The 26129-nt window shown below is 32.7% G+C and overlaps 1 protein-coding gene across 1 annotated transcript in view; it reads right to left on the minus strand.

Annotated features, from left to right (window-relative positions):
* EYS (EGF-like photoreceptor maintenance factor) overlaps nucleotides 1–26129 on the minus strand; it is a 1737133-nt gene that overhangs the window by 1424959 nt on the left and 286045 nt on the right.

Below are 26129 nucleotides of genomic sequence, written 5' to 3' on the forward strand. Positions count from 1 at the left end.
CAGCTGCTTTTCCCTGACTTCCCCAGCACCATCTTAAGGTTATGAATCAGGAAGTCTAGATGGACACAGAGAAACCAACAGTCTTTTTTATGAGCTCTTTTATTTCAGATTTTGAAAAACAAATTTTAATACTCTCCCTTGCATAAACTCATGTATTCTTCCGTCTAAGGCTTTACTTTGCTCTACGAATTACTTTGTCACTCTTCTCTGCCATTTGACCCTTTATTGTTAGCATGACTCTTAGGACAGGAGTTGGCTCAACTTATTCCTATCTTAAAAATAATCAAGCAAAAATAACAATCATAAACACAATGTCAATTTTTACTAGCCTTGACAAATTTCTGGTTTCTAACCAGTGCTAGGCATGGATTCCTGTAGGTTGCATGCATTTTACATCATGCCTAATTCTTTGTTGGGTACAAGTTTTGAGTGCCCATTAATGGACAGGTGCCTGGCTGACCACAAGGGGGGGCACTAATTAAAATATAGATTGTTGAGTCAAATGCACAGATAAGTCTAGAGGTGGGCACACAAATAAGTATCTTTAAGTTTCTTCTTTTCACGTTCCCTATATACTCATGCACTCGGTAGTATCTAGGAATACAAGGAATACATGTGTTCTGGAGCCTCAGGATATTTTCGAGCAGGAGGCTGCCATTTTTTTGTGCCAAGTTTTTTCTCTTTCTGGTGTGGCCCAGCATGTCAACTGATGAAAAAGTGTTGCCATTCCAAAAAGCCTGAGGGGACAGTGCTCAGGAAGCCCCTGCTAGGAATTGGATTGAATTCTCTGAGCACATACCTTTCAGCTAACAGGTGGCACCCAACTGAGAACTGTTGTCCTGAGGCGTTTTTTGGATTGTTTTAAGAGTATGAATTGTGATCCATCATTCTGGAAAGCCTGATCTGAAGCTATTAGCATTGTTGCACCTGGTCTTGGCAATTGAAAAGAAGAGGGACTGCTGTGCCAGGGGAAGCCAGACAAAATGGAAAATTTCCCCAAATTCTGTTTTATACAAACATTCTTAAATTAAGACTCATTGAAATGCAAGTGGGTTCTGTTTTATGTGAAAATGTGACAAGTCTAATAAACGGAGTTCTACTTAAGCACTTCAGTATAAAGAATGCTTAGTAATATAATAAGCATTTTTAAAAACTGTATGAGACTATAGAAGTATTGGAAAGTACTCTGAGAAAAATAGAATATTTGAATTCCTGGAAATGATTTATATGTTTATCCACAAAATACAAATAAAGTTGAATTCACAAATACCCACTTAATCAAAATACAAAATATTACTGTTATGCAACTGTAATGGGAAAAAAAAGAAAGAAAAGAGAAACCTTAAACAACTGTCAAATTTTAAATATAGCTCAAAAAATACAATCAGAAAACTATATAAGTGAGCAGATAATGATAATCAATACAGAAAATATGTGCAATGATTTCAATCTAACCATAATTACAAATTGAAGAACTCTAAATAACTTTAGCATTTTCCATCTGAAAATATGCACTGCTGATACTAATTCTATATTAGCAAGATTAATGGCATGCCATGTATAACTGTTTAGAAATTAGGCAGCGCATATTTAAACCCTTAATAATTAGTGAGGTGAAACTTCAACACATAGAATTTACTTGCAATCTGTAAAATTTATAGTCATACATAACTGTGTTGCTTCATCTAATCTAAACAAATCAGAATATATCCTCTTTCCAAAATTCTACTACATATATTATTATGTGTGCATATAGAATTTATACATTGTATATATTTATATAATATTATAAATGCATTAGATAATAAAATATTGTATTCTATATGTTCCCCAAAATCCCATGAACAGGCAGAGCAAAATGTAGTAAATTAGAGAACAAAGGTTAACAAAGCAAAATTTAAAAAAATATATGTAAATGTCTTACAAAAAGCAGAAAAATCAGTGACTGTTACAATAGAGAAACCCTGGGAATAAAGAATCTGAATGTTTTATCCTGGCCAGCAAGCCTACCTGCTTTTCACCTCAGAAAGAGACATTATCTTTACTATACTCACTGAGCAGTAAACATAAACATGTCTGTCCTGTGCTCTGAAAGGAGATATTCCTGTATTTCAAGGCTGTATGAAAACCTACACTTTGCCTTGGCAGATTATTTTTGTTTTTCAAAGACTGTTGATTTTATACACATTCTTGATGTAGTTCAGAACAAATTCAGATCAGGTCTCTGCTAACAAGTCATCCTAGGACAACCATGGAGAATCATCTTCAAACAATAATTAGAAAACACTTATGATTTAACTATTAACATAGAGTGCTAACTATGCAAAAAGTTCTATAGAACTAGTGAGATATTTAAGAGATGAACCTAAATGTGCTTGAATTTATGAAGAACATGATAGTGTTTGCATACTTTGATACAATAATTTAACCATGAGGAAACTATGCTAAGGAAGTAATCAGAGATGCAGAAAAAATAATGACAATTTTTATTGCAACAATGTTTTTTCAGCCCACAATAAGAAATCTATCTTTCTGACAATAGAATTGAATTATAGCACGTACAAACATATAAAATGAAATGTAATTCAGACAATGAAAACATGTTTATTCAGAATTTTAATGAGATGGGAGGGCAGAATGCCAGTTATCTCCTCAATATCTGTTTCTTTGTCTCAAATATATCATCTCCCAAATAGAGTCTACATTTCCCAGCCAGAGGTAGTCTTTGACTAAGTTCTCAGATGTTGAAGATATTCAGAATAGTTATGTCTACAACTTTACTGTAACGTCTTCAAAAATAAATCACGTGCCTAGGACTTCCTTGTCAAAGAAAAAAAATTGCATAGCACAATGTGAAGTTGTTAAAAATACCTAAATTGTGTTCCCAAGAAACTGTTTATTATAAGAGATAGAATGCAATTAATTAATTTTGATGGAACTAAAATATGTTGAGAGGAAAATAAATTTCAATTTAGAATTTAGAAAGGAAGGAGAAATTAATTTTATTTGGAATAAGATAGTAATTTTGCTTAAGCATAGATAAGCAAATAAAATTTCAAATTGAGAAATGGAAAAGTCAATTTAACCTTAAATTTAAGATACATTTTAGGAAAGGCAAATGGTACTGTGAGGCTACGGTACAGTATACATATCAGATTATTTAAGGGCAAGAATTATAGAAGAACGATGGACCAGATCTTTAGACATTGCAAAAGTCTTGCATAATTGGGGAAAAAATGAGAAACTTTTGAGAAGCTCTAATCACATGAGTAACAGATTGGGGATCTGTGAGCTGGAGATCAGTAGATACTCTCTAAGTGAGAGATGATTGGGCTTGAATCTATCATGATGGTTATGGAAGTTGAATGGTGAGTGATGTTATGCTTCAATAACTTAGATTCTATATGTGCTTATTTATTTCTCATTTTGAAAAATGGATTTAATTTCCCTAAGGTAAAGAAAAAAAGAAATTCTGGTATTTCAACTGTAGATGGAATGTTTTAAGATATTTTATTTGCAATGGCTTGAAAAATTAAATAAACCACACTGCCTTATTTTGTACTCTTAGAACATTGTCATATCGTTTACTCAGTTATTTTCCACTAAAAGGTTAACTTTTCAATAGAGGAAACTGACTGTTATTGTTTTCAGTATGAATGTCACTGAATTTGAGTTTTCCACTCTGTCTCCTATTTGGCATTGTTCATCTAAAACTTCTGTTAAAGACAAACAGCCTATGGTTTAGATGTTGTAGCATCCCATAGACACAGCTGCAAAGGTAGGACTGTTTCAGTTGATTGGGCACAGACACACAGGAGATCTTTGTTGTATTTTTTTTTTTTTTTAATTTTACTTACTTGTGGATTAGCATCATTTTTTTCTACAAAAAATCTCCAAGACTGTTAAATAGCAATCTGATTAACATTAAAATGGTAAATCTTCTTCTTTTTAAAATCTAGAATCAGAGTTCATCTGTATAATTTGACATGTAGCGCTAATTGTTATTTGTGATTTTGTTTGAAATGTTTGATCTGGAATTTTAATACCAACTATCGATTATGATTTTATTTGATTATACAGAGCTCTTTGGAATGTTTCCCAGAAAATAGCTTTGCAAATGCAAAATTTCCTATATTTCTCAATTACTCTAAAATTGACTTTAAAGATTTGAAATTTACGAACCAACAACACAACCTTCATAAGCGTCTTTACATTTCCATATTGCACATTCTATAACAAACATATTTTGACCATTTTACATGTGAATTTAGCAGAAAGAACAAATTTCACAACAAATATAAATACGTAGATTTGTATTCTAAGTGATTGTTTTGCTAACATCAGGATTGAAAAATAAAGACAAATAAGAAATTCCTGTCAATATGGCCTATTGAGCAATTACCATATGCCACACAATGAAGCAGCATTAAGGATAAATGGTGAGCAGGAGCAAAGAAATATTCTAGCCTCTAACCTCATGGAATTACGAGTTCTAGGTGAAAAGTTAAACATCAAACAAATAATTACCTAAATAATAAAATAGAAGTCCTGTGGATACAAAGAAGGAGAGATGCATGGTTACACAAGAGGCTTGTGTATGGAGTAGCTTGCCCAATTCATTTCTCTGATGAAACAAAGTCTGAATTAAGAAGCACCATAACTTGATAAGACACACTGAGTAGTGTGGGGAGACCATTCTCATCAGAAACACCAGAATGTTAAAAAGCTCTCCAGTGGGATGTGCCTGGCCTGTTGGAGAAAGTGAGGGAAAAAGAGTCAGTGGCTCTTTGAGGTGCGATAGAGAGATCAGACCAGGCTGAGACTGGGCCATGTTAAAGATTGAATATTTTGTATTAAGGAAATAGAAAAACATTGGAATATTTTAAGCTAGGGAAAGGGTGAATCCAAGAGAAGATCAGATTTGTATTTTGGAAAGTTTTGTCTTCGGTGTATAGAAAGGAATGAATGATAAGGAGAATAGATAAGAAGTTTATGAATTAGCCCAGGTCAGTAATAATGACAGCTTGATGTAAGGAGGTAAACAGGACAGGAGAGCAATAAGCAGAATAAAAAAATACTTAAGAACTAAAATAGATAGCACAATTGATGAATTGAGTGGGAACTGGGAGTCGAAGGAGAGCAAGATTTTAAAATGTATTTAAGATATTCACTTGAAAAACTCATGTAAGCATTCGTATATAGAGGGACAGAGCTAAAAATAGATGGTAATATGACCGACGGATGGAGAAGAGATTGCCTAGAGAGTAGAGGGGGCAAATAGAAGAGACAAAGGGAAAGTAATTGAGACAGCTCCACTTTTAATGGTTGTCTACAAATATATGAAACTTTGAAGGAGACTGAGAATGAGTGATCTTCTCGAAGACCTTTTCTAGAGAGAGAGAGCTATTGAGGGGAAAACATAAATTCTACAAATACGGAAAATATTTAAACTTACAAGCCATCACATAAAAGCCAATTAAAACATTAAGATGAAACTTGCACCTATCAAATTAGCAAAAACCAAATGATAATATCTGGAGCTTAATAAAGATGATAGAATTAGCACATTTTCAATATAGAAAATAGATTAGAGTTTACAAGAGATGATGGAGGGGGTAAGGTGGAGGTTTTTCTTGGTGGATATAAAGGGTTTGTAAATAAAATTAACTTACAAAGATACATAAATTCAAGAGTACATTAATATTCTTAAAGAATGTCAAGAACATGCTTTTCTAGGGTACATGCAACTTCAAACTACCATAGTTATATTCTAGTAATCAAATGGCATGTGTGTTGATGTGGGATTAGATGTATTCTTTCTAAGAAGGATTCCTGGGTTGAGGGTACAGGAAGGTTGTCACGACAGTGAAGACAGAAGATATAATTATCAAGATCTCCCTGACCCAGTACTGCGTTTGACACAGGATGCAAGGTTAATATTGGGTTGCTACTTTGCAACGTTATGAGACTGCAACACTAAGTGGGTTCAAACTCAAACAGGATTCATTTATCAAGTTCTTATGAAACATGAACCAGTATGGGAATCAATGATAATAGCAGGGAACAAAAAGATCAATGAAATGAGATTCTTGCTTTCTAGTAATTTGCTGTCCAGTGGAGACAAAAAAAAGAAAGAAAGAAAGAAAAAAAAAATCACAATCTCCAAATAGCAGATTCTAACATTTGTTGGAAGCCTGGTAATCCTTAAAAAATGTTATTATGAAGAAATAATGAGATATCCAAAAGTAATTGTGAAGAAAACATTCAAAGTATAATAGATTTTTAAAAAAGGAGTAATGAAAAGGTGTTAAAAGAGTATATCTTGTTCCAGACCAAGACAGAATAGAAGATTTTTTCCCTATTATACTAAGCACGGCTAAAATTCCCTGGGCATTATTTATTTAACAAACATAAGAAACTGAAAGGTGGGAAGAGGAAGGCAGGCCATCTACAGACCTCAGGACCTGAGAAACAACATGCTGGTGGGTAGCAGACCCACTCTGAAAAGAAAATATTAAAGGAATTTCTTGGTGGGACAGGAAGTGATTAAAGAAGGAATCTTGGTATATCAGGAGGGAAGAGAGAACAATGGAAAAGCAAAAATATGGGTCAAAGCAATAGAATGTGTTTTTGCTCCTCAGTTACCTATATTTGGTCTGAAGCATAACATACAAACTTTTCTGATATGGAACTCAATGCATTAGTGGAAATATTTGAGGCAATTATAATATAAATAGAGGAGGTAAAGGGACTTAAGGGAGGCAAGGTTTCTATACTTCATTCAAAGTAGTAAATACACCAGTACATCTTTGTGGTGGTGTAATAATCCTATATCTTGATTCTTGTGGTGATTATAGGAATCTACATGTATGGTAAGTGGCATTGAGCTGTTCACATGCATTGTATCTATATCAATTTCCTAATTTTTATATTGCACTTTAGTTTCAGAAGATGTAACCATTAGAGAAAACTGTGTAATGGGTTCTGTTTTGGTTTGTTATTGCAGCAGGAATGTAATATAACAGAGATGGAACAGTTCTTAAAAAGTGAATTTATTACAAGTTTACAGTTCAAAGTCATGAAAATGTTCAAACTAAGGCATTGAGAAGGATACCTTGACTCAAGGAAGGCCGATCTGGGAAGGCATATGGCTAGTGTTTGCTGGTTCTAGTTCTTGGTTCCTTGTTTCCAGCTTCTGATGCCAGTGGTTTCCTCTCTAAGAGTTTGTGGGCCTCACCTCTGTTAGCTGGAAAGGAACATGGCTGGTATCTGCTGGGGTCCTTGGCTTCTGGTTTCAAACAGCTTCTCCAGGCACAATTTCTTTCTGTATCTCCAAACATCTGGGTCTCATCTTGGCTCTGAGCTTTCTCCAAAACGTATCCCTTTTAAAGGACTCCAGTAAATTATTCAAGCCCCCCCTCGAATGGGCAGACTCACAGCACATCTCCATGGAAGTAATCTAATTAAAAGGTCACACCCACAACTGGGTGAAAACATGTCTTTTCTGGTGTACATAATAGTTTCAAACAGGCATAGGTGCACAGAACCTCTCTGCTGTTCTTTTTGCAAGTTCCTGTTAATCTATAATTATTTCAAAATAAAGTTTTGTAAAAAGGTGTTGATTTGGAAAAGAATATTATGAGAAATGGCTGGACATTCCCCACTCTTGTAAGACAAGCTTGAGATGTGCTGAATATTTTAGTATGTTGCTAAGCTTCATGGAACTTTTCCTGATTTCCCATCTAAAATCACAGAGGATTGAAAGCAGTCGGCCAATTTTAAAGTGTTAAAAAGATAAGCAAAAACTATCAATCCTGATTACTGACTCTGGTGAAAATAAGTTTTGTATATTAAGCAAACAAAGGCTAAATTTTCACCAACAATCACTTTTTAAAAAAATTTTGGCACACTTTTTTTTACAAAATTACACATACACCTATCCAACATTCTCATTCTGTACATATATCCAAGAGAAAAAAACACATTCACAAAAACACTTGTACAAGAAACTTTATAGCAACTTTTTAAAACAGTCTAAGGGACAATCAATAGGAAAATGTTATAATACTGAGATGGTCATACAATGGAATATTATGCAGCAGTAAAAAGAATGATCTATTGATACATGCAACGACATGGACGTTCCTCAAGAACATTACGCTGAGTGAAAAGGCTGGTAAACACTAGCATATGGTATACAATTGCATTTATATGAAATTCTATAAAATCTAATATATGATGGAAAAGAAATTTAAAGTACTGCTCACCTTTGGGAATATTTTATGTGATTTAAATGCCTAGATACCAGAGTGAACTTTCGGGGGTATTGGTAATGCTGTATATGCTTTTAGGATTTTGTGTCGCACAGGTATATACATTTATAGTGATTTAATACTATTCCACTTCATCTTGAAACTATGCAAATTCAGATAAGAAAATATTAATTATGCAGAATTACAATACACCGCTGGGATTTCTATATAAAATTTTTAGACCAAGGGAATTAAAACTAGATAAAATGATGAAAAGCTCAGAGATTGAGAGGTAATGTGAGGATTCCTACATTTTCTACTCTAGTGCACAAGCTTTCTCTAAGACATAACTTCTCTCCTTCACTCATTGCCTCCGTACTGTATAGACATACTGCCATTGGTTGGACTAGATATATCCTAACATAGGAATAGTTTAGCTGGAAGTAACAGAAAACCCATTGCAAACTGACTTAAAGAATAAAAAGAACTTATCACACCATAGAAATGGAAGACCAAAGGTAACCCAGCTGAGATTTGATGAATTTACTAGTACAAGAAAGACATCAAGGGCAAACGTTCTATGTCTCTGATCTGCAAACCTCCCCTCCTTGCTAACTGACCAGAAGTGAATCCTTAGTTTCATCTCTTTTTCTTTTTTCATTCAATCAGTGGACATTCAGCTTTATATTTAATGATTTTCCATTGCCAAGGGTAATACAGGAGAAAAATGGAAGTACAAATAATAGCATCAGTTCATTGAAAAATTAGTGTGCACAATTAATAAGTTTACAAATGTACAATTGGAATCCTTTTGAAATGTATTTCTAATAGTTTTACTGTCTCATTGACTCATAACTCACATGTCCATATGAAGTAACATAGCTGCTGACCCGCTCTGCGGGTTCTGTAGGTATACTGCCATTGCTATTTCATATTTGTTGTTTCTCCTATGTTAGTGACAACGTAGGGACATTACTTATGCAATCCTCAAGCATATCAGTGGCAAATAAGTTGATTAGCAGAACTAGCATTTAGAATAGCTTCTGAGTATTTTAAGAGATCAATTTATTATTTAAATTAAGATTTTAAGCAATATTAATATAAACAATAATGGGAATGAATGTTTTGGCTTTCGTTTTCCTATGACTGATTTATAATTTGTATGTACTGAGTAGACTCTAAGGGGTCTCCATGATACTTGCATCTTTGTTTTCATACACTCCCTGTGTAATCACTTTACCTTGAGTTATAGACTTGCTTTTAACTAGTAGAATATGGTCAAGGTGACAGGATGCATATGATTATGCTATTATGTAATTATGTCATGAGTATGTTATTATGCTACATAAGATTGTAACTTATTCTGGTAAGGGACTTTCTTCTCCGTGGCTTTGAAGAAGAAAACTGTCATGCTGCAAGCCGTCATAAGAGAGGGCCTTGCAGCAAGGAGATGTGGCCATCTGCAGGTAATATTTGGCAAAGATTTAACACCCTCAGTTTAGCCTTGAATGCTGCAAGTGACCTGAAGAAGCTTAGAGTAGAAACTCCTGAATCAAACCTCACATGGGCTCACAGCCCTGGCCACCACCACCTAGATTCCAGACTTATGGGATCCAAAACAGGGGCCCAGCTAGACTGGGCCTTGACTCCAATCCACAGAAACTGTGAGATAATAAATATGCATTGCTCGGATAACAAATACAATGCCTATATTCAAATAGTGTATGACACTGCTAGTTTTATTCTACCTCACTGTTTAACTGTAGCTATACTGGCAGCCAGAAGGATGGCTAATTTTCTATATTACTTCGTTCTTAGAAAATGGTCCTTTTCTTGTAGAAGCTATTCTCTATAATGCTATGCTTTCACCAACAATATCATTTTGAATTCTAATATCAGCCTTCTGCTTTCACTTATTAAATACACAATGCAAAATTACAAGAGTGATCATCAGTGACATTTTGTTATAAAATTCAATAAAAAGATTGAGAACCATGCTTCCGAATCTTTTTATGAGAGCAGGGTATTCATGCTAAAAACTCTTTAGAGTATTGGAGACATGACCTGTTGTACTTTCTGACTCCTAAATATCACTGTTCTCTGCATGGGACCTTTATGGTCTTTTCTTCAACCTAAAAGTGGCCTTTATAGCAGTAAACATATGTTATTATCAACTGATATCATCCAAAAGACTTTTGTTTATTTTGTAACTAGATCATCAGAATGATTACTCAAAGAAATCTCTTCTTTTAATATTGGTTGCACTTTGTGTCTCTCAACTGCATCCACCACAGAATGTCTTAACATGCACCTATTCATTTGTGGGTCTTCACTACAATATGATAAGCTCATGGAAAGCAAGGCTTAAATCTCACAGTACGAATTCCTGTACTTTGAAGCTAGCACATCTAAATATTTTCCCGTGTGATCATATAATTAATTATTCAATAATTCATTCTTTTCAGGAATTCTAAAAGCCCTTTTATTCTTTTAAAAATAATATAGAAAAATCATATAAGGGAAAATGAAATGGAAGGGCACGTGTTTATAAGGATGGATAGAGGTAGGAAATCATAACAAAGAAAAATAAAGGACTAAGTAAAGGAAAGAAAGAAGGAAGGAGGGAAGAAATTCAGGCAGGTAGTTTAGAAAGAAGAAAGGAAATGTACCTTAATAGTTTTATCTTCCACAATGAAATGGAGGGTTTATTAGAGCTAATATGAAAGTAGATCATCTGTGAAGAAATTGTTTTATTCGATAGCTACAATGAGAAATTATATAGAAAGCAATTTTATAATGATGTGTTTTATATTGTTAAGGATCGTTCCATTGCCCCTGTTATTGGGTAGTGATTAATATAGCTTTTTTCTAAACTGTTAGAGGAGCAAAGGAGAAATGGGGAGAGTAGGAAGACTTTAAATACTTAGGATAATCTTTGAGTAGTCCCTTGACTAAGCACCATTTAATTGCATCCATTAAGCATACACCCTGCTTGATAACTAGAGCAGATTATTTTATCTAACTGAAATAACAAAAAAAAATGGGCAACAAAGTCTTAGATTTGCAGTCATGGTATGCGATTAGATTGATTATTAAAATGGAAATTTTCAAGGTGATTTCTTTTCATATTAAAATGAAACAAGCTATCCAACAAAAATGAATAGTTCATAAGGAATTAAAGAGGGCACATAGCCAAAAAACACATTAGTTTGTTATATCATTTCAAGACAGTAAGCATGAAGGTGCTAAGAGTTCATTGACATATGGGTTTATAAATTAAAATAAGCTTGTTTAATACACCCTAAAATGCAGACAATAGAGCACAGTTGTGCTGGATTTTCTAAATATATGTTGTTATGCATAAGCAAATGGACTGAAAAATTTAAAGTCATTTTGCATCATCAGAATTACAGAAGGTAGCATGTCTTTTTAGAGAAAAGGTGATTTTTATTTCAAGTCATGTTCTATCAGTGCTTCTGCTGACAGTTCAATATTATCTGTACTTTATCCAGAGTAAGCCTTAACATACCTCTTCCATCAAAGTTGCTACACTGATGTGTAGATGACTGATTCTATTGGAATTAAGTGAAAAGAAGAGAAAGGAATGGCTGTCATGTCCACACCAATAGCTTTGTCACCCAACATGTAACATTATTTCCTCTTAAGATTTCAAATTTGACATTGAACAGAAAGGTTCACCAAATACAACCCTGAAGCAATTGCCATTACTAAGTGTGTCAAATGGATTAGTAGAATTTTCTCCTGAATTATTGCTTCCCAGAGGGAGAGTATGGAGATTAAATGGGGTTTAGTAGCATTTAATGAAATGCATGAATTAATTTTTGGCTAGCTATTTAGGAACTGTCTAGTTGTATGTTCTTAACTCCATAATTTGAATATTTCGTGAGTCCATTGAATTTCTTTCTTCATTTAAAAAACTTTACAAGAATTGCCCTCAAATATTTCTAACAAGATTAATCAATATCATTTATCTAGTTATTTATTCCCAGTGTCATGAGTCTATTATGTGACAAATATGCACTGTAGATAAAAAATAGTTGAACAAAATTCTGCCTAGGGTTCCATAGAGTAGTAGGAATGGACAAGCAAACAAATAGATTAAATAAAGTGTCATTCATATTAATATAAAGGTGTACACAGAATTGGTATGCATGTTGAATCTAACTCTCTAGGTAGGTTCAAGGAAGGTAATTACCAAATCTTGAATAATCACTAGGAAATCCCCCAATGGAGAAGATATTTAAGCAAAAGAAGGTTTTCAAGCTTTAAGACTTTTGGACTATCTCATGTTCTGAGAACTGCATGCTCAGTTTGTTAGTATTAGAGCTTTGGCTGATTACAGAATAGTAGGAAATAACACTAGAAAATTTCCCTATTGTGAAGATCTTTATATGCAATGCCAATTTATTTGGACTTAATCCCATAGGCAATGAGAAGACATTTAAGAATTTTCAGCAGGAAAGTGAAAATGAAGATTTGTGTTTTAGAACAAATAACCAATCTTCATCTGAAATATCCTAACGTATTTTAAGTGTTTCTTCTTTTCATAGAAGAGCAACCCAAATTAAAGCACTGGCAGAGACAATGGTGAGTGAAGAGAAGGAGAGAGATTAGAGATAGTCAAGAAAAGTTATTAATAGGATTCAATGCTTAATTTGATTTAGTTGCAGAAGAGGAGGAAGAGTAAATTAATAATAATCATACTGCTACAGAGACTAATCATCACTTTGAGGTTATTATGTATCCCAGAACAGATAAACCCTAAAAAATTGAGAGAATGGTTCTCATTCAGTATCTTATGTACCATTACTGCAACTACTCCAAGTGGGTTGTTTGGGGGCTCATTTATCTATATCTTGTATTGTTGTGTCCCTATGTCTCTGCTCCAGATGTATCCCTGTAAATCAAACAGCCTTCCATAAATCCTTGTCCCATATTGCTTTTACTCCTTCTTTCCAATCCCAAGATTCTTTTGTCTTCACTCCCCAAATTATTCACTGCTCCATCTGTACTTCAATCTGTGTAGTTAACAAACATAATTATATCTTTATTTCTGAATATTTCTTCAGAGTTGGGTCACCCAATGTCTTGACCAGGGTGCCTAAACCGGGCTGTGTGCATTCTAGGCATGGGCATGGGCACAGGAAAGTATCTCTAGCTATGTTATATTACCTAATGCCCTGATTTCAGCTCCTTTGTGTTGGTGTTCAAAAGACCAGTGACATTTTGGTCCAACTCCTTTAGTTTTTGTCTCTTATCTAGGCAGGGAAAGAGCAGCCTCTTGACTGGACCAAGTCAGGTAGCCCTTGGATTTTTTTCTTTTCTTTTGTTTTTTATTTTACATGGGCAGGTATCGGGAATCAAACCCGGGTCTCCAGTATGGCAGGCAAGAACTCTACCATTGAGCCACTGTTGCACCACCCTGTCCTTAGACTTTAAGAATTCTTTAACACACTTTCAAACCAGCCCTTGGTTTTCAGCCCCTCATACACTCCATCACTCGTCAAATCTTTCCCAAGTGTTGACAGAGAAATCCACTTTCTTCTCATTGGTGTCTTGCCTCTATAAGCCCATAAGTCTGACTGTCACTTACAGTTCTGTCATCAGCTCACACATGCTATGATTGGGTATTGTTAATATACTGTAGTTTTATTTTTTTAAACATGTCTCCTTACATATATATTTCTATATCTATATACACAAAGAGGTAGATATGTGATACCTATCATAGCTATCATGTAGTTTTGTCAAATATGGATTTGTGCTTGTTTCTGTTCCTTATCATTATAAGAGAAAGGATTATAAATGGCTTTACTCTGCTATCTTGAAACTTGAAACAATTAGAAGTCAGAGTCGGGAGCAGAGAAGAAAGGCACTTAAATGTCCTTATCTCACTTTCTTTAAATGAACAATTAAAAATGAAGGTAAGGGAAAGTGTCAAAAGGTTTAATTAGAAGGTGATGCATCAGACATGGAAAACAAATGACAGAAAGAAGTCTAGAATACCTCCCACCACATTCAGCATTTCTGCCACAACTTTATACTTAATTTTTTGCCACAAGTTTTATCATAATTCTTTCTCTTTACATTCATGAAATTTGGTAGAGTTTTTTTTTTTTTTTTTTAACTTTTTTTAATTGTAAAAGGCTATGTTTTTTGGCCCCAGAAATTAAACCCGGGTCTCCGGCATGGCAGGCAAGAACTCTGCCTGCTGAGTCACCGTGGCCTGCCCTAGAATTATTTTTTAAGACTCTTTAAAAGCTTAACTGTGATTTAAATAAAATCAGATAGCTGGGTTCAAGTCTCCACTTCACTGTTAGCCGGTCATATAAAACTGGGTTCTCAGATTTCTGCTCGCATCACAGTCATAGAATCTGGGTATAGGGAATGCATTATGCGCCCTTTCTAAAGTTTCAAAATGCCAAATACTTTACATATTTTTCATTAATTCCTTATAAAAATGACTGTTTTTTTTTTTCCCTTGGGTTTTAGCAAAGTGATTAAGATATAAAACGGACAAGTGATTTGTCCAGGGTAAGAAAACTGAGCAATTAAAGATGTTCAAATTCTCAAAGTCAGTGACACTTCTCTTTTTATTTTGCTTGACCACTTGGCATTGTTGGCCACTGCCACTTGGGATTCTGTGACACTGATGTTTCACCGTTTGTTCTTAATATTCATTTTAGCTGTCTCCCATTTTTTACATTTAAGAGGCTGAATATTGGGTGTAATGGATGAAATAATAGGAAGCGAAAAGAACAGAGTTCAAATCTTAGGATACTGTATATATGTGTGCTTGCCAGAAGAATTAACTCAAACTTTCTAAAATCAGATGCCTATTTAAAAATTGTAATATCATTAGCCACCCTTTCGTGGTGTAAATACGATTAACACCACTCTGTAAGAGTTGGTGTTAATCGTATTTAATACATATAGAGGTTTTGTAGGATAGCAGAGCACTCGATAGATATAAGGTATATTTATAGTTAGCTATTAAATATCCCATACAGGGAAACCACTGTGCTATACACTGCAGGCAATGCAATCTCACAGAAGTAATGCTTTTTAATGGAAAAAGCATGGGCTTTGGAATACAGCAGGCTGAATTCCATCTAAGCCAAATACCAATGGTGTTACTTTTACTACATCTAATCTTAAATTTCAATATCTTCATGTGTAAATGACAATGAAAACACCAGTGCTGCCCATTTCTTGAGGATGTATAAGACAAATGTGATAACCTATGTGAAAACTTTTGAAATCAATAAAGCTCAAGGTAGACAAAGGATAATGTTGCTATCATCATGAGCCTGGAGTGCAAGAGAAGTTTAGAATATTAGGGTTAAAGAGGGCAAGCTGTGGCAACCTTCCCTGGCAGTGAACAATTGAAAATTTTTAGTTTCTACTGGAAATGTCACATCTATTTGCTTCAATCAGCTTCAGGCCTGTGGCTGTATGTCTATGCTTTAAATTAATATTTCAACCTTAACAGGTACACACACACACACCACTCACACAAGGTGTGCTAGTTCAAGTTGCTACTCATCAGTTAACTGAATCTGAGATGACCCTACTTTGTGACTATTTGCTGACTTCTAGATGACTACTTCTTCCCTTAAATAAGTCCTACTATCAAGAAGTGGTGTGTAACAAAATTTTTTCTTAGAATGTTTACAAAGGTGCTGAGGCTTCATTTTCCTTAAAGTTAAAAGTCTATATGAAACACCTCTTCTAAAGAGCAAGTCAACATCTGGAACCGTTTTATTCTAGTGACAATCTCCATCGTATTCATGGCCAGCTCACTGAAACTTTCAAATCCCTTCTCTCTTGACTCGAAGTTGGCCACCTCCTGGGTTTTGTTTCGTGTGTGTTTTTTTTCATTTCCAACCAAAAGTATTTTATTTTATTCTTTAGCTCTCTAGTTTTCCCAAAACATATATACATTTTTAGCAGTCTAATTCCTTCAGTATCAAATTCCTGAAATTTAGCAGTTGGAGTTTGTGTTAACATAGCAGTTATTTCTGATTTCAAAATGCTCATTGCTGGATCTCAAATCTGATATTCACAATCTCACTTTATACCACTTTGATTATACATTATTTGGATAGTTGTTTTTCTGCTTTTTAAATATAATTTTTAGCTACTTTTAAGTAATTTTTTTCTATTTTAGTCTCATTTTTCAAAACAGATGAACACTTGATCACACTTAGAGAAGAAAGTCCTGGGAAGGTGTACCGAATGATAAAGATGTGAGTGTGGAATGCATGTCTTTACAGCCTCAGACTTATTACCAATGTAGTTATTAATTTATAGGTATGTAGAATAAGAACCTGCCAACCAAGGCACATGGGCCAAGCCTGTTTGCGGCCTACCGTTGTACTGTCCATAAGCTAAAAATGAGTTTTACATTTTTAAATAGTTGAAAACAATCAAAAGAAGAATACTATTTCTTATACAGGAAAATTATATATAATGCAAATTTTAGCATCTATGAATAAAGTTTTATTGGACGTTAGCCATGCTCATTCATTTTTGTATTATCAGTAACTGCTTTTGCACTACAATGGCAATGTTGAGAAGCTACAACACAAATCATACAGCCTACAGAGATTATACTATTTATTATCTGACCCTTGACAGAAAGTGTGCTGAGACCCGACCTAGAGAATCCTTGAGCCCAAATTAATTCAGTTACTTCTGATTATCCCATTTTCATCATGAAGTCTAATAGCAGCCCTGGCTGACTGTACCTTAATTATTTATGAGCAAGAAAATGAAGAAAGTGGTGGTTCACAATATTAGCTGAAATATTTCAATTGTGATTTGTTGGATAAAAGATTTTGAGGATATTTAGTATTTTTTTTTATGGTTCAGAATATCATCTACTTTAGTAAATACTTCATGTGCACTTGAAGAGAATGTGAATGTATAAAAACTAATTTAGGTCAACTCAGTTGATTGTATCGTTCAGGGTTTCTGTGTTCTTACTGATTTTCAATTTGTTCATTCTATTGATTACTGAAAGAAGAGTACTGAAACTTACAACTTTCTCTTTGGATTTATCTATTGCTCCTTTTTAGTCTTTTAATTTTTTTTGGTTAATAAATTAATTAGCTTTGTTAGTGGATTGATTTTTGGCTTTTGAAAATTTTCCATCTATTCTTTTATATTATTTACAAAACCTTCTTTGCCTGGTATTAATGCTTCAACTCTGATACTCTTTTGATTATAGTTTTGTGATATATATATTTTCCATCCATTTTAATCTTATCTATCTATGTACTTGTATTTAAAGGAGATTTCTTATAGATATAGTTGGATCTTGCTTTCTAGTAAGTCTCACAGTCGTGTTTATTATTTGGTGTCTTTAGATTATTATCATTTAATGTGATTATTCATTTGGTGGTATTAAAACCCACCAACTTGTTAGTTGTTTTCTACTTTTTCATCTCTTCTCTGTTTCTTTTCTCCCCTTTTTACTGCCTATATTTGGATAAATTTCACACATATAAACATATTTTATATTATTCACATATATAAATATAGTATATATTATTATTGTGTATATATATAATTATTATTATTATTTGCATGGGCAAACTCTGGTAATCAAACCCAGTCTCTAAATTTTACATATTTTTAATTCAATTTAGGCTGTACTACTGGCTTTATAATTTATATTCCTCCCTAAAAATTATATAACGTAGAATTTACAGCATAAGTACCTAATTAATCAGTCCACACTTACATAATATTTTACTATTTCTTTATTTCTCCTCCATTTTTGGAAATATTTTCAATAAGTTATTATTCTAGTTTAATTGTTTTTCCTTCTAGTATTTTAAAAATGTTATTCCATCATATTCTCTCTTGTACAATTTTTCACTAATTGTTTTGTTTGTTCCTTGGTATATAATGTTCCTATTAATCCTAGCTACCATGAAGACTGTTTTTCTAATGACCATATAAGTGCAAATATACAAAAATATTAAAACTAATAAATATTTTCTGAAAGATATCAGAATAAGTGATGAATATACAAAAATCAATGGTATTTCTCTGCAGAAGAAATAAGCAGTACAAAATGAAATTATTTTCAATTTATAATAACATCAACAAAATAACATGCATATGAATACATTTCATATCAGACATGAAAGAATTGTTCAAGAAAAAATACAAAGTTTCATTGAAAGAAATTGAGAAAAACAAATGATCACATTTATGGTGAATTGATATGGAAAAAAATTAAAAAAACAGAGAAAAAGTATTCTTTTCACTAATGTTGCTGGGAAAGCAGGATATACACCACAAAAAGATGATGCTATACTCCTTACTTCCCACGACCAATAAAAATTGAGTAAAAAAATTTAATATTAAATATTAGAACTAAAATTATGAAACTCTTAGAAGAAAACATATTTTCATGACCTTGCATTATTACACAGTGGCTTCTTTGATGTGACACCAAAAGAGCAAGTGATAAAAGCAAAAGTGGAAAATTGGGCTTCATCAAAATTAGAAGCTTTTAGGCTTCAAAGGACTCCATAAAGAAAGTGAAAAGGCAACTCTTGAATGGGAGAAAATATTTGCAAATTATATCTTAAAAGGAACTGTTTCCCAGACTATAGAAAGAATTCTTATAATGCAACAGTAAAGGGACAAAAAAAAATTAAAAATGATTTGAAGAGAAATTTCTGACAAATTAAGTACACAAGTGGCAAATAAGCATGACACAATATCCAATATTACTTGTCATTAGGGAACTACAAATTAAAACCACAGTGAAATACTTCACACCCACTATCGTCAATAAATAATAAAAGACAATGACAAATGTTGACAAAATATGAAGAAATTAGAACCCTCATTCACTGCAGGTGGTAAGGTAAATTGTGTAGCCTCTTTGTGAATGCCTCTTTGGCATTTCCTCAAAATGTTAGGCATAAAGCTAACATACGGCACAGTGGCTTCCCTTCTATGTAAATGCCCAGAATAATGAAAGCATATATCCATGCAAAAAAGTGTACATGAATGTTCATAGCAACATTATGCATAATTGCAAAACAGTGGAAGCATTCCAAATGTTACTGAAAAGATAAAGAAAATGTGGTATATCCATAGAAAAGAATATTATTCAACAGCAAAAAAAGGAATGGATTGCTGAAATATCTTACAACCTGAACATACCTTAAAAATATATTCAGTGAAAAAAGCCAGATGTGAAATGTTACATATTGCATGATTCAGTTTATATGAGATAACTATAATAAGTAAATCAATACATGCAGAATGAAGATTGGTAGTTGCCAAGAGTGTTGAGGGATATCTCATTGAGAGATATGAAAATTTTCCAGAATTAAATGATAATGAGGGTTAAGCAATTTTGAGAATTTGCGAAGAACAACTAAAATGTACACTTTAAAAGGGAGAATTTTATGGTATATGAATTGTTTATCAAGTTTTCACTTTCTCTTTAGATTTCAGCATTTTTACTGTGAAATATGCAGGGAACAAGATAGATGATAGATTAGATGGATGGATGGATGGATGGATGGATAGACAGAGAAATAAAGACAGATAGTTTTCATCTTGTTTATAGGACTTCTTGAAACTGACTTGAGGTCATCATCTCTTCAAATATTTGTCCTCACCTTTTTAACTGTTGCTCTGTATCATTCTACCTCTCCTTTCTTTCTGAGATTCCAAACACCTGTATGTTAGGTCTTATCTGTTTAACCTTTATTTATCACACTTTCAAATATAATTGCCAACTGTTCATATATTTGAACTTCCTTCTGGATAGTTCATTATCATTTATTCTACCCATCTCTCCAGTTGTGTTACATTTTATGTTAAATTTCTACATTTGGTTTGTAACTTAGTCATTGCCTTTTTTTTTTTTTTTTCCCACATGGCCTGGCAGCTAGTCATTGCTTTTTAGATTTAGTATTTAAAATACCTATGCTTCCCTCTTCAAAGAAATAATGACAAGATTGGACACTGTAAAGCAAAGTGAGAATTCTAAAGTCAACCAACAACTGGAGTCCCTGGAGATTGTCGCTATCCTCAATTTCATCTACTGATTTTTGTTCAACTTGTCTTTTTTCCTGAATGTGTATTGTTATTTCTGAATCTTTTACTCTCTTTGTATTTGCAAAATTGTTTGTAGAAATATTGGAAGCACAGGATCAAGTTATCTTTCCTCAGCTAGCGTATGTTTGCTACTTACTAGTCAGTAAGTCCAATAATAATCCAGTATCATCATTATCTTATTTCAAAATGGACAGGCTTTAAGTGAGCCTGTATTTCATATAAGAGCTTGTTGGTTTCCAAGTCACTCTTAAATTGTGCCCTTTGAAGTTACTAGGGTGCTTGCTTTAATTATTATCAGATGGCAGTTTTGTTCCCCTACTTCTTTGAGGCTGTTTTAAGTGTTGTTTAGCTTCTTAATCTTACAGACAGCTTTTCCAAAATTTGCAAATGCCCCAGGTGAACGGTAAGAACTATCACTTTGGATATCTGTCTTTTTTGAAACTTCATTTTGGTGATAATACTGATGTTCTACTTTCCTGTGCTATAGAACATATTTTAAAACTGTTTAGCATTTTGAGTGCTCTGATAAGAAAATTTTATCTAAAAGAAATAGTCCCTTGTGACTGAAAAGTGGTTTCCACTTATAAGAGTGAAACTACACCGTATTTGATTTCATGAGAATGGGATCATGCTACCTACTGCATCTTGCTGTTTTCACATAATATCTTGTCCCTCCAAATCAGTAGGTACTGCTCCAAAACTCAATTCTTTTAGTATGTGCATAGTATTCGACAAGTGGATGTCTAACAGGATTTTCAACTATTTCTGTCTTGATCAATATTTCTATCCTTATTTTTTGTTTATGAATATTCATAAAATAAACATCACTAAACATAAATTTTAATATATTAGTGGATAGTTATTGCTATGGATCGAGTGACAGAAGGAAGTTTTTTGGACAATAAATATTTTAATTTTCAATTATTTTCAACACTGAATCTGTTTTTATTGAGGAAAGGAACATATATTATTTTTAACTAGTCACCAATTTATCGTTTTTGAAATCAATCTGCAAATGATAAGGAGTTCAGCAAGTATACTATATCAGCACCACAGAGAATGCCCAATAGCCTCATAAAGCATAAGCTTTATAAAGCTTATGATTTATAAAAGCAAATGCACATGATACATTACAAAATTAGATGATAGTTTAGTGACAGTGATAAATATTTTTCTCGAATATTTAACTATTATTCTTAAAACTGCTTAAAATATAAATATAAATGTACTTTTTATTATACTACATTTAATAATGTTTGAATTATAAGACAAATATAATAGAAATCAGAAAAATGCTGTATAAATTACTGCTCTAGGGTGTTCCCTCTTCCAAATAAAGTCATAGTAAATGAGCCTTCAAGAGCTGTGTCCTTCAAATATGGGGATGTTTTAAATTATTAAATCATTAGAAGCCTTTCAAGCAACCATTTTGAGTTAAGAAAAATGTGATATGAGAATGTATAGAATTTTATAAAGCTAAATGTGACTTTGTAAATAAAATTATTTCACACTCTATAATGTTTTCTAAATTTTAAGTACATTTTCTCCTTTGCTCCCTGATTTTTGCTGCACTTTAATAATTCTTTGCTAAATCATTACACTGAATAGTTGGAACCACTTGTTCTGGCATTGTCTTGAGAAGGGATTAAATGGAACATTTTATGCTCTAGCTCTGAAAAATAAATTACAGGTATAATGTGTATCACCTTGCATTGGCTGCAATAAAATGAAAGTGTAAAAGCAAACATCATTTTAGTGCAGTCTTCAAAAAATGAGAAACTTCCTCTCACCTGTGAGAACAATTATTTTTAACAAGACAATGATGGTGCTATAAAATAATTGCAGGGACATTTTCCTAATATGAGTGACTCAATATAGAGAATAGTTAAATAAGTCAATTACCAAAATACAACACTATGAATGGGACAGATTTTTTTAGATTTTAGTACACACAAACGCACATATTCACACACACAAGCAGAATCAGTTGTATAACTAGAAAGTATTCCATCTCTAAAATGAAAAGTGCATGGGGCTCATTCCATTATGGAAAAAAAGAAGAGCTTATTTTAAAATAATTTGACATTTTCAAGGGAAATATGTTATATAAACCATTTTCTTGGTCCAAAAGGGTCCTTATTAAAGTGGAGGTTACAGTTAAAGCATTGCTAAACTCTCTAACATGGCAAAATCGTATGATTCTAGGTAATGATTTAAAGTTCTTAGAATTTATTGTAATTTCTGTAAATATATCAGTTTAATGAACTGAAATCTACCAGTTTAAGGAGTGAGAAACTAACTTCAAGGCCTGTTGCTACAAGTTCACCAAAATACCTATATCAAAAATAGTTGCAAGTGCTAAAATACTAAATATAGCTTATTTCCTATAATTTAAACTCTATAAAATATTGGTAATCTGAGGAAGTGCAGAGTCACATTTTAACACATGGGATAAATACTAAAGTAACAAAATAGAAGAATTACAAATAAGTATCAAGGCAATAGAAATCTCTAAGAGATTTATTTAGCATGGAAAAATGAGGAAAAAATATTCACATATTTGCTATTACTGTTTTTTTTGTCGTATAAAAATCTTTTAATATCCAATAATAGTGATATAGATGAGGATTTAATTTTAGAGAAAATGAGATTCACCAATGATAAAAGCTACCACCCTATTTTTCCAAGAGTTTCAATATTTTAAGTAGCAAATCCCTCTTTTACCTTGTGAAATTTTCAACTTCTTTGTTTCCTCACAGCAGTTTCTGCAGACAATGAATAGTTTGGTCATAATTCTAATTAAAAATTGGGTAGAAGCCCCACAGCCTGTGAGAGTTATAGGGCAGGGTCACTAATTATGTTACTTCAATTTGAGGTCCTAAATTGTTCTAGGCATCTTCAGCAAAGTAGGTATGGAATTAACAATCTAGAACAAACAAGTTTCTAACATATTGAGAACCATGAATTTCACAGGTATTGGGTCTTACAGGCTTGTATAATTGCCTTTATAATTTATATGACCCTTTTCCTGGACAAATGCAAATATTAAAATCCTGGCTTATTAATAGGTAATATTAAATAATATCTATAATATCCACATCATGCAATAATAATTCTTGTATTAGTAGCTGATCATCTTTAGCGGCCAGAACTTGTTTTTTAAATTTTCAAAACTTTCTCAAAGCATAAATATAGTATGCTATCTATGAATGTAGAGTTCAGCAGAAATGCAAACTATTTCAAATGTAAGGCCCCACAATGGCAGATGTATATTTTTTTCTTCTGAAAGCAACAACACATGTTTTGCATGAAGCAGTTTCTGATGCTAAAAAGAAGCTGGTTGCTATATACATGTTAACAGTTCACACACAAACACACACACACACACACACACAGACACACACACCCTACCTAAATACCTTACATTCACCCACCAATGCAATTCTGATGGGATCATTTGACATAATTCATACGAGCATTGTTCATTCTACATGAAAGTTAAAGCTGAGAAAGTACACCAGATCAAGATAAAATATTTTACTTTAAAATATTTCTTAAGACTGTTATTTTACCTTTGACTCTAGGTATTTTTAAGGGATTGGAAACAAAATTATTCAATTTCATATTTTGATATGCATCATTCTTTAAAAAGCAATTCATAAAAAACTTCAAAGAAAGTATTTATACACCATGAACTTTGTGAGTTAATATAATTGTATCAAGATAGAATTCAGTAATATAAAATATGAAAGAAATTTTCCAAAATTCCAAAAGATCAGTTTACCTGTTGACCTAAATACTATGGACAGAGTAAATGGCAAACTGCATTGTAATTCTTATTTTCACAAAGATCAGCGATATTTACTGCACTCCTCAATATCATAATCGTATTGAAAAAAATTACTTTAATGGAACTTTGCAATTTTGGTGAAAATAATCTTCAGGTCAAATAGGCTTGGAAAATCATCAAGTATAAAATTGAGTTATAGGAAATCTTGTCCAGTCTCAGCCTTTAAATGTGACAATGTTAGTATCTTGGAGATCCTGCTTGAAAGTTGGGTAGCCTAGAAAAGATGCCCTCTCTAATACCTTGTAAGTTTCTTGCCCAGTACAATCTTGAAGTTTCATCCTTTGACCTCATACAGAGGAGCCGACATGTCTATATAAGAATTCTAACTAACAAATTATTATTTGGGGGTTCTCAAAGCCCATGTTATGGACCATTCTGTTACCTGAAAAGGGGGAAATACTCTAGAAAGTCATTCTATATTTTAATGCTAGCTATCTTTAGGACATTGCAATAAAATGTGGTTATTTTTTTCTTAGACTTTAAAAATATTTCAAATTTCCATTAAATATATACATTTCTTTATATTTCTAAAAATGTAAATATTGCCAATCAGCTGTTCAAGTAGAGAATGGGGAGGAGGATCGAGCTGAACAGTGCATAAAACAAAAAACAAAAACAAAATAACTTTTTTATTTAGTTAAGTGATATAATTGATTAAGTGCAGTCTTATCATTTTAGGAAAAATATAGTAAATACTTTGGATCCCTGAAGTTTGGCATTGATCATCCCTTCACTGATGAAGAAGTTTAATTTCTGTTACCCATTATGCAGGTCAGAGTACATCTGGAATACTATTTTCTGCCTTGTTTTTTAAGAATTTATTTAGGAGAAAATAGAGAACAGTTAGATGAGGTGACACTGATCTTGAAACCATGCCAAATAATACTTATGGAGGATGCTTTTATTGTGAAGTTAGACAAAAAGAAAATGAAGTCTTTAGCACTACCATTGAAAATTTAGACGTAATAGAATTTACTTAATATGCCATCAGTGAAGTCAAAGGACATATTATTGCCTCACATTGTTTCAGGAAGCAATATGAGTCCTAATGCCTGGAAAGTAATAGACAACTTTACAATTTTATGTAAGGAATACTACGTTTAATTGAAATTTTCCACATTAGAAATTACAGCTTTATGAAAAGGATAACGAAGGAAGGGATAGTTTGCCTAATTCCAGCAGAGGATCCTATTATATTGGGCTATAAGATGGACTATGTAACGTCATTCACTTTTAACATACTATCATTCTGTGATAGTTTTATTGTTTGTTGTGTTATAAGAATCACTAAGTTTCAGTGATTCTTTTCATCTTGTGGTTTTTTGGAACCTACTTCTTGAAAAAAGATTATGGCTTATAGATCATTTTCTGTAAGACCATAAAATATTTACCAGTAGTGAATGAAACAGGGAGAACTTCTTGCTACTTCCCTGTAAATCTAGTAACCTCTCTGAAATATAAATCAAAAGAATAGAATATAAGTCAAAATAGAATGGGAGACTCACCGAAGCAAGTGTTACAAAAATATTATGTAGGATTGAACACCAATAATTCTTCTTTGACATATAATATTGATCTCACATTTATTAAAGCATATTACATATTCTGAAATACAATTTTTGTTTGCAAACTTATTTCAAGCAATTATAATAAAAAGAAGGTCGTGATGGGTTATACAACAAAATTTTCATCTTCATATGAAGATATAAATGATTCAGTTTATCTTTTTTTAGAAAAGACATTAATAAATTCTGCCTATAGATTCATCATTAGTAGATGACATGATATATAGCTTAATTTTATATTGATAGAATTATGCATATATAATTATTTCATGTGAAGAAGATTGTCATATTACATCCTTGAATTATTTGATTTGATCCTAAATAATAGCTAAAATCTGTTTGAAA

This window comes from Tamandua tetradactyla, chromosome 5, assembly GCF_023851605.1.
Source record: "Tamandua tetradactyla isolate mTamTet1 chromosome 5, mTamTet1.pri, whole genome shotgun sequence".
Taxonomy (NCBI): Eukaryota; Metazoa; Chordata; class Mammalia; order Pilosa; family Myrmecophagidae; genus Tamandua; species Tamandua tetradactyla.